Source organism: Anolis sagrei, chromosome 6, assembly GCF_037176765.1.
Source record: "Anolis sagrei isolate rAnoSag1 chromosome 6, rAnoSag1.mat, whole genome shotgun sequence".
Lineage (NCBI taxonomy): Eukaryota > Metazoa > Chordata > Lepidosauria > Squamata > Dactyloidae > Anolis > Anolis sagrei.
In genome coordinates, this window is record NC_090026.1 from 11,329,469 (window position 1) to 11,338,977 (window position 9,509).

Consider the following 9,509-nt stretch of genomic DNA (forward strand, 5'->3'; position numbering starts at 1 on the left):
TCAACCTTGAAGATCCTCCTGTTATCTCTTGGCACCCACTCGTCCATATAATCCCAAATTTCAGAGCCCCACAGGACATTTTAGGGACAAAGGGAAAACACAGGGGCAAAAGTCCAACAGTGCAATGGAACAGGTCAGTGCCCTCCAAATTGCTCACGCATCTTGCTTGCCTCATCTAAGTAAAACTTAGGGAACGTCCCCCAATTCTCCACTTCACAAATGTCACAGAAAAAGCAGAAAACACAGTGGTAGACATATCATTCCAAAGATTTCTTCAGCACTATGGAGGCACCAAAAGGTAAACATAAAGGTTTCCCCTGACATTAAGTCTAGTTGTGTCCTGACATATCATAACAAAGATTTCTTCAACACTAAGGACACATCTAAAAAGTAAAGGTAAACATTTCCCCTGACATTAAGTCTAGTTGTGTCCATCTCTGGGGGGTGGTGCTCATCTCAATTTCGAAGCCGAAGGGCCAGTGCTATCCATAGACACTTCCAAGGTCATTTGGCCAGCATGACTGCATGGAGCGCCGTTGACTTCCCGCAGAAGCGTTACCTATTGATCTACTCACACTTGCTTGTTTTTGAACTGCTAGGTTGGCAGAAGCTGGGGTAACAGCGGGAGCTGACCCTGCTCCCCACATTTGAACCATCGACCTTTTGGTCAGCAAGTTCAGCAGCTCAGCGGTTTAACCTGCTTGCCAACGAGGGGCCAAGGACACATCTACACTATTGAATTAATGCAGTTTTATACCACTTGAACTGCTATGGTTCAGTGCACTGGATTAATGGGAGTTGTAGTTTTTCCCTGTCCAAGAGTGGTGGTGCCTCACCAAACTACAACTCCCATTATTCTACGGCAGGGGTCCTCAATTTTTTTAAACAGAGGGCCAGGTCACAGAATGCTGTGACCTGGCCAGAATGCAGAATGATGGGGTTCAGAATGCTCTTTGATTGTAAGTGAACTATAAATCCCAGCAACTACAACTCCCAAATGTCAAGGTCTATTTCCCCCAAACTCCACCAGTGTTCACATTTGAGCATATTGAGTATTCATGCCAAGTTTGGTCCAGATCCATCATTGTTTGAGTCCACAGTACTCTCTGATGTAGGTAAACTACAACTCCAAAACTCAAGGTCAATGCCCACCAAACCCTTCTAGTGATTTCTGTTGGTCATGGGAGTTCTATGTGCCAAGTCTGGTTCAATTCCATTATTGGTGGAGTTCTGAATACTCTTTGATTGTAGGTGAACTATAAATCCCAGCAACTACAACTCCCCAATGACAAAATCAAGCCCCCTCCCCAACCCCACCAGTATTCAAATTTGGACACATCGGGTATTTGTGCCAAATTTGGTCCAGTGAATGAAAATATATCCTGCATATCTGATATTTACATTATCATTCATAATAGTAGCAAAATTACAGTTGTGAAGTAGCAACAAAAATAATGTTATGGTTGGGGGTCACCACAACATGAGGAACTGGATTAAGGGGTCATGGCATTAGGAAGGTTGAGGACCCTGGTGTAGATGCACCAGGGGTCTAAAATGTCCTGGGAAGCAGGAATCTGGGGGTCCTTTCAAATAGCCATATAAACCCAGAATATCAAGGGAAATAAATCCCTAAAGTTTGCATGCTTTCCTTTCCCCCAAAGGAGGAAGAGATCTCCCAACTCCCTCCTTCCTAGATCCCTGGAATTTTGCAAGGAGGAAACACAAGAGTAACTTTAATTCCCCCCATTTCTCATGCTTACCTAGGGATCTTGCTCTCTTCGCTGTCTCTCAGCCCCACGGAAGTGTGCTTGGCCCCCGATCACGGGGGGAAAGGAGGTCACGAGTGGAACCCTTGGAAAGGAAACAAGGCACTTTTCTGTCTTTCGCTCTGGCCCCCTTGAGTGGGGAGGAGTAGGAAGGAAAACAAGGAGGGAGGACCCTCCGAGGGACGCTTCCCATTGGCTGGTCTCTTCCCTCCCTAGCCTTGAATGGAGGCACGTGGGAGCCGCCCAACAAAGTTTGCAGCCTGAGGCTGTGTGTGTGTGAATGTGTGTGTGTGAGAGAGAGAGAGCGAGAGAGAGAGTAGAACATGTAGTACAGGCATCCTCCAGACTCCAAAGCCTATCTTCCTCTCTTACTTCCCCCCAGCAATGTTTGTGACCTACAGCTCCCATTGGCCCCCAGATCGTGGTCACGGATGATGGGAGCTGCAGTCTGAAATCTTCCCATAGAGGTGTAAGTTGCTCTCTGCCAGTCTTGCTTAAGGAAAAGGGAAATGTGTGTGTTGCAAACCCTAGCAGTGTTAATTATGAGGGATGATGGAAGCTGCAGTCTCAAAACACCTAGACAGCCAAAGGATGATGGGAGCTGTAGCCCAACACTATCCAGGTCAGTCTTGCCTAAACCAGAGCGTGAAACTCCGCCAGCCTCTCAATGTTAGAAGGCAACTTTCAGCAGCTGTAGCCAGTGCAAGTGTAGGATGATGGGAGCTGCAGTCTCAAAACACCTAGGCAGCCTAAGGATGATGGGAGCTGCAGTCCAACAATATCCAAAGGGCCAGTCTTGCCCAATCCAGAGAGTGGAAGTTAGTCAGCCTCTCAATGTTAGAAGGCAACTTTCAGCTGCTGTAGCCAGTGCAGGTGAAGGATTATGGGAGCTGCAGTCTCAAAATACCTAGACAACCAAAGGATGATGTGAGTTGCAGTCCAACAATATCTAGAAGGCCAGCCTTGCCTAATCCAGAGTGGAACTCCGTCAGCCTCTTAATGTTAGAAGGCAACTTCCAGCAGCTGTCGCCAGTGCAGGTGAAGGATGAGAGCTGCAGTCCCATAACACCTAGACAGCCGAAGGATGATGGGAGCAGCAGCCCAACAATATCCAGAAGATGAGCCTTGCCTAATTCAGAGAGTGGAACTCTCCTGATATTAGAAGGTAACTTCCAGTAGCTGCCACCAGTGCAGGTGAAGGATGATGGGAGCTGCAGTCTCAAAGCACCTGGAGACAGAGGTTGCCTAAACTGGCCTTACCTGATGGAGTCAGGAACTGGAAGTGGGTGGCACGTCAAAAGCAAGTGGATTGCAAATCCCTGCAGTACTAATGATGGGAGCCGCAATCCAACAATGTCACAAGTTTGCTACCTCTATCTTACTCTATAAAGCTGAGCAAAGATAGAATGCTGGGGCTCTCTGGATGCATTTGGAGAGCAACTCCCTGCAACCCCAAGCATCACAGTCAGTAGAGAGGAATGCTGGGACTTGGAGTCCAGCAATAGCTGGGTGAAGGCCAAATTCTCATATATCCTGCTGCTTCCTGCCTAGTTTTGTGACCCATTTCCTTTCCCCAATTTCTCTAATTAAGACTCAAAGCGTCTTCTCCTCAAAACAATCAATCTGTCTTTAAATGATTTGCTGGACTGGAAATAGGCAATGGAGCATGTGAGACTGATAGAGACTTCAAAGAGGCAAATGTAGGCATATCTGGTTCCATGGTGTAATGGTTAGCACTTTGGACTCTGAATCCAATGATCCGAGTTCAAATCTCGGTGGAACCTGTTTTTGTAGGGGCAAAGAGCTTGCTCTCTATCCAACCACCACACCTTTGAATGGTAGGAGATATAAATATATATAGGACACACTTTAACTATCAGGATTTTGTCCTAAGTGTTTTGGGGGTTTAATAGTTTTAGTAAGCTTGCCTCTGCAAAGATTTGTAAGTTGTAGTTCAACAACATCTAGATCAGGCATGGGCCAACTTGAGCCCTCCATGTGTTATGGACTTCAACTCCCACCATTCCTAACAGCCTCAGGCCCTTTCCTTTGCCCCTCAGCCGCATAAGCGGCTGAGGGGGCAAAGGAAGGGGCCTGAGGCTGTTAGGAATGGTGGGAGTTGAAGCCCAAAACACCCGGAGGGCTCAAGTTGGCCCATGCCTGATCTAGCGAGTCCTGATCATAACATGCAACTGACATCATAGATTTTTAATAGAGAGTAGTATGGGTCAAGACCAAAGTCCAATGGAAGCCAAAATGTTGATTTCGCCATGCGTTTCACAAAGAAGCACGTTTATTCAACTCTTGAGAAATCTCATCCCTGTCATCAAGTTTAAAATGGTTTATGTCACATTTACACTGTCGAAATTAATCAGTCTTTGGAAAGTTTATTTCATGATGACTGGGTTTAATGCTCCATGCCACCTTTCAAAATCTTGTCACAATCCACTCTGGTCTGAAAACTTGACTCCTAATGTCTGGGGACCCTTCCAAATGATGTAATTTATTTATTTATTTATAGCTTTTATAACCCGGTCTTCTCGACCTCCGAAGAGGGACTCAGGCTGGCTAACAGAAAATTCATACACAATACGCTAAAGCATAATAACATCATAATACATTAATACATTAAAATACAGATCAAATAATTACATACAGCCAAATTGTCAAGGTAAAATCACAAATTAATCACCATCCTCCAGTGTGGTCAGCCGTTATTGACTCGATCATCATTCTGAGAATGCTATATCCCAGAGCCAAATTTTACCAGCTTTCCGAAAGTCAGGATGGAAGGGACAGATCTAATCTCCATCAGGAGAGAGTTCCAGAGTCGAGGGGCCACCACCGAGAAGGCCCTGTCCCTCGTTCCTACCAGACGTGATTGCGAAGATGGTGGGACCGAGAGCAGGGCCCCTCCAGAAGATCTTAACAACCTTGATGGTTCGTAGGGGAGAATCCGGTTGGACAGGTAAACTGGGCCGGAGCCGTTTAGGGATTTATAGGTCAGCACCAGCACTTTGAATTGTGCTCAGAAGCTAATTGGCAGGCAGTGGAGCTGACACAACAGAGGAGTAGTATGCTCCCTGTACCCCACTCGTGTTAGTAATCTGGCTGCTGCTCGTTGGACTAGTTGTAGCTTCCGGGCAGTCTTCAGAGGCAACCCCACGTAGAGAGTGTTGCAGTAGTCTATACAGGATGTAACCACTGTGGCCAAATCAGACTTCCCAAGGTACGGGCGCAGCTGACACACAAGTTTTAATTGTACTGTAATTCCACATTAACTGCTGTGGCAACATCCTATTGATTCTTGGGATTTGCCAGAAATGAAGGCTATTTGGAATTCTTTATCAAGTGAGCTTTAGGACTCCATCTATGTCTACAAGGTGCTGAAGCAGGTCCATCCGGACACTGGGATCTCCTCCAAGGCTATGAGCATCATGAATTCCTTTGTCTACGACAATAGTTCTCAACCTGTGGGTCCCCAGATGTTTTGGCCTTCAGAAATCCTGACAGCTGGTAAACTGGCTGGGATTTCTGGGGGTTGTAGGCCAAAACACCTGGGGATCCACAGGTTGAGAACCACTGGTCTATGACATCTTCAAGTGCATCGCCGGCGAGGCCTCCTACCTGGCACACTCCAACAAGCGCTCCACCATCACTTCTTGCGAGATCCAGACCGCCGTCCGCCTCCTGCTTCCCGGGGTGCTGGCCAGGCACGCTGTCTCCGAGGCTACCAAGGCTGTCACCAAGTACTATTTATTATTTATATTCAGCATTTATATTCTGCCCTTCTCACCCTCAAGGGGAGTTAGGGAGAATCACAGAACACATACACGGCAAACATTCAATGCCGTTAAATAGGAAGGAAAGACAACAAATAGAGGTATATATCAGCATTTTTCCCAACTTCAGCATCCTGGAGGTTGTGTTCAATTCCAACCACAGGGGGGTGCTATTACTCCATCCTCTATGACGAGGAGCCTTGATCACAAACTTCCTCCTTCCTTTGATCACCGGCATTTTCTCATTTTTCCTTTTTATGGTGCCGCAAAATATCTCCTCAGCTTAAGCAGTGCCTAATTTCCCTTCTCACAGCTCACAGCGGTTTTTGAACTGCTTGGATGGACAGCAAATTGGGCTGAAGTTCGGATGCTCACCCTGACCCGAGTTTCAGACTGTTAACCTTTCAATTGCTGCTGGCGATTAACCAGCTGTGCTAAAACCTGGGCCTAAAAATGAATAAGAATTTGCCCTTTGTTGCAGAAAATGGCTGAGACTTAAATTTGGGGTTTGACATGTGAGGGAGGAAAGGTACATTTGCCCCACTTGAAGTTTTACAGTGCAATCTTTTTATCCACAATAACCCCTATTGAAATGAAGGACTTCTGATTGAAAAATACCATAGACAGTAGAGTCTCACTTATCTAACAAACTAGCTGGCAGAATGTTGGATAAGCAAAAATGTTGGATAATAAGGAGGGATTAAGGAAAAGCCTATTAAACGTCAAATTACGCTATGAGTTTACAAATTAAGCACCAAAACATCATGTTTTACAACAAATTGACAGAAAAAGCAGTTCAATACAAAGTAACGTTATGTAGTAATTACTTTATTTAGTAATTTAGCACCAAAACATAGCAATGGATTGAAACAGCTGTGAATTCAGGTGGGAGGCAGACTGCATTGGATAATACAGAATGTTGGATGAGCGAAAGGTGGATAAGCAAGGCTCTACTGTACTTGATGTGAGAGAAATCATACTGTTTAGCTGGTATTGTACCACCTGACATCCGCCAGGAAGTAGTAGCCAATAATGAAAGGACGAAGGCAGTGACATCTCCAGCCCTTCCCCTGTTCGGATATCAGCCAGCATCCCAATCCCTTAAATCAAGAAATAGCTTTCTAAGACCTACAGAGATACTCGCAGGAACACCTCAGCAAGTGAGAGTCCAAAAGTGGCAGGCGAAAACCCAGAACCTCAATCCATGGCTGATACTGAATGAGAGACTCCTTCCTGGGCACACAGAAGACTGGGCAACTTGGAAGACACTGAACAGACTGCGCTCTGGCACCATGAGATGCAGAGAGCCAACTTTAAGAAATGGGGCCACGAAGTGGAGTCCGCGACAAGCAAATGCATAGAGAAACAAACCACAGACCACCTACTACAATGCTGTCTGAGCCGTGCCACATGCACAATGGAGGACCTTCTTATAGCAACACCAGAGGCATTCCAAGTGGTCATCTTCTGGTCAAAGGACATTTAGTATAATGCCAAGTTTTTAACTTTGTTTGTGTTTTTAAACAAATTACAACTGTACCCTCAATTCGCTTCTGACACGATAAATAAATGACCATATAGTTGAACTGGAAGACCTAGAGAGGATATATACAATGGAATACAATGGAATTGGACAATGCTTGAAAATAATGAGACGTTGATATGTCGCTTTTATTGTTTTTATGATGTCTTATACTGCTCAATTTTTTGTCTATTATCTTTTATGTATACTGATTTGTTACCAATTGGCTGAGAAAGGCGGTATACAAATACAGTAAATAATAAATAAATAAATATTTTGTCAGACATGGAAAAATGAAACCACAGAGATTGGTCTGGTGGATACAAGGATCATACTACATCTCCTTCTTCTCCGCGGTCTATTAAATATTAGAACTGTAGGGCGAATGATCCAGATCTAATTCAGCAATCCTAACAGTCCTCTCCTCCAAACTACAGCTCCTAAGAACTCAAAGAAGAGAGACCATTAAATCAGTCTAACCCAGTGGTTCTCAACCTTCCTAATGCGGTGACCCCTTAATACAGTCCCTCATTTTGTGGTGACCCCCAACCATAATATTGTTTTCGTTGCTAGTTCATAACAGTCATTTTACTACTGTTATAAATCATTCATTCACTGGACCTAACTGGGCACAAATACCCAATACACCGAAATGTGAATGCTAGTGGGATTGGGGGAGGATTGATTTTGTAATTTGGGAGTTGTAGTTGCTGGGATTTATAGTTCATTTATATACAAAGAGCATTCTGAACTCCACCAGTGATGGATTTGAACCAAACTTGCCTCCCATGACCAATGGAAAACACTGGAAGGGTTTGGTGGGCATTGACCTTGAGTTTGGGAGTTGTAGTTCACCTATATCCAAAGAGCACTGTGGACTCATGCAATTGTGGATCTGGACCACACTTGACATGAATATTCAATATGCCCAAATGTGAACACTGGTGGAGTCTGGGGAAAATAGATCTTGACATTTGGGAGTTGTAGTTGCTGGGATTTATAGTCCATTACAATCAAAGAACATTCTGAACTCCAACGATAGAATTGGCCCAAATGTCCCACATGGAATCCCCATGACCATCAGAAAATACAGTATTTTCTTACGGTCTTTGGCGACCCCTCTGACACCCCCTCGCGACCCCCTCAGGGGTCCCGACCCCCAGGTTGAGAAACACTGGTCTAACCATAGCATACACAGGCATGAAAGAGTGGAAGACCACCTCATAAATGAGTTGATTCAAAAAGAACACCATAGGGCTGACTTTGCAAGACCTAAGCAGAGCCCTTAATGATGGGGGTTTTGAGAGATTTCCCATTTATAAGGAGCATAAGGCAAAGCTGATTTGGCAGCACGTAACAGCAAAAAAGGTGGACACAAAAAAGATTTCCCAGCAAAGCCAGTGGCACAATGTTTAGCCACCCCTTTCGCAGCTCTCATTCCACGTCAGAAGAGCAAAAAAAAAACCCTCTTGGGTCAAGGCCGAGAGGCTGTGGGGAAACTCGAACACATTACACATTACACCATCCTACAATGACCAAGTCAGCACTCTCCAACTGGAAGACTTCCAAAGCCAAAGAGCTCAAGGATTGCGATGATGAACAAATGTGTAACAATTTGGGGACACAATGCTTATAACAAGGAGGATTGGAGTGATGTAGAGTTTGGAAAAGTTGTGCTTCTTGCCTTTGTGTTCCAGAATCTCCTGATAAGCCTGGGAACTACAACACGAAGGGGATTCAGGGGACTAGGAGTTAATGATTTGTCATGCCCAACCTGTAGAATTTTATTAATGAGGCACCAGAGTTGTACAATCATTCGTTATGTTGGGTTGCTGTGAGTGTTTCCGGGCTGTATGGTCATGTTCCTGAAGCATTCTCCCCTGACGTTTTCTCACCTGCCCACATCTATGGCAGGTGACCTCACAACCTCTGAGGATGCCTGCCATAGATGCAGGTGTAATGTCAGGAGAGAATGCTTCTGGAACATGGCCATACAGTCCAGAAAATTCACAGTAACCCACGTACCTGTGGAATGTCCAGAGTGAGAGGAAGAACTCTCATCTGCTTGAGGCAAGTGTGAATGTTGCAACTGGCCAGCTTGATTAGCATTTAATGGCCTTGCAGCTTCAAATCCTGGCTGATTGCTTCCTGGAAGTATCTTTTGTTAAGAGGTATTAACTGACCCTGATTGATTCTTGTCTGGCATTCCTCTGTTTTTTGAGTAAAGAGTGTTGCTCTTTATGTACTGAACTGATTATGGATTTTTTAAATATTGGTAGCCAGATTTTGTTCATTTTTAAATGATTTCCTCATTATTTAAGACTTTGTGTTCTTGTAATTTCAATTACTGGGTATAGTTGTCTGCCAAAGTTGCCTTCAAGAGAGGAGATTCCATCTGAACATGAGGAAGAACTTCCTGACTGTGAGAGCCATTCAGCA

At 44.8% G+C, this 9,509-nt stretch overlaps 1 protein-coding gene and 1 non-coding gene across 2 annotated transcripts in view; one reads left to right on the top strand and one right to left on the bottom strand.

Annotated features, from left to right (window-relative positions):
* The window catches only part of PFAS (phosphoribosylformylglycinamidine synthase), a 37,554-nt gene extending 35,646 nt beyond the window's left edge, over positions 1-1,908 (bottom strand). Inside the window, exon 1 of the mRNA XM_060780083.2 lies at positions 1,761-1,908. The gene's annotated coding sequence lies outside the window, so the exon portion shown is untranslated. The remainder of the gene's footprint in view (positions 1-1,760) is intronic.
* A 1,570-nt stretch (positions 1,909-3,478) lies between these two features.
* TRNAQ-CUG (transfer RNA glutamine (anticodon CUG)) lies at positions 3,479-3,550 on the top strand. Its single transcript has one exon. It is a non-coding gene; the product is annotated as a tRNA-Gln (tRNA).
* Positions 3,551-9,509: the final 5,959 nt, after the last annotated feature.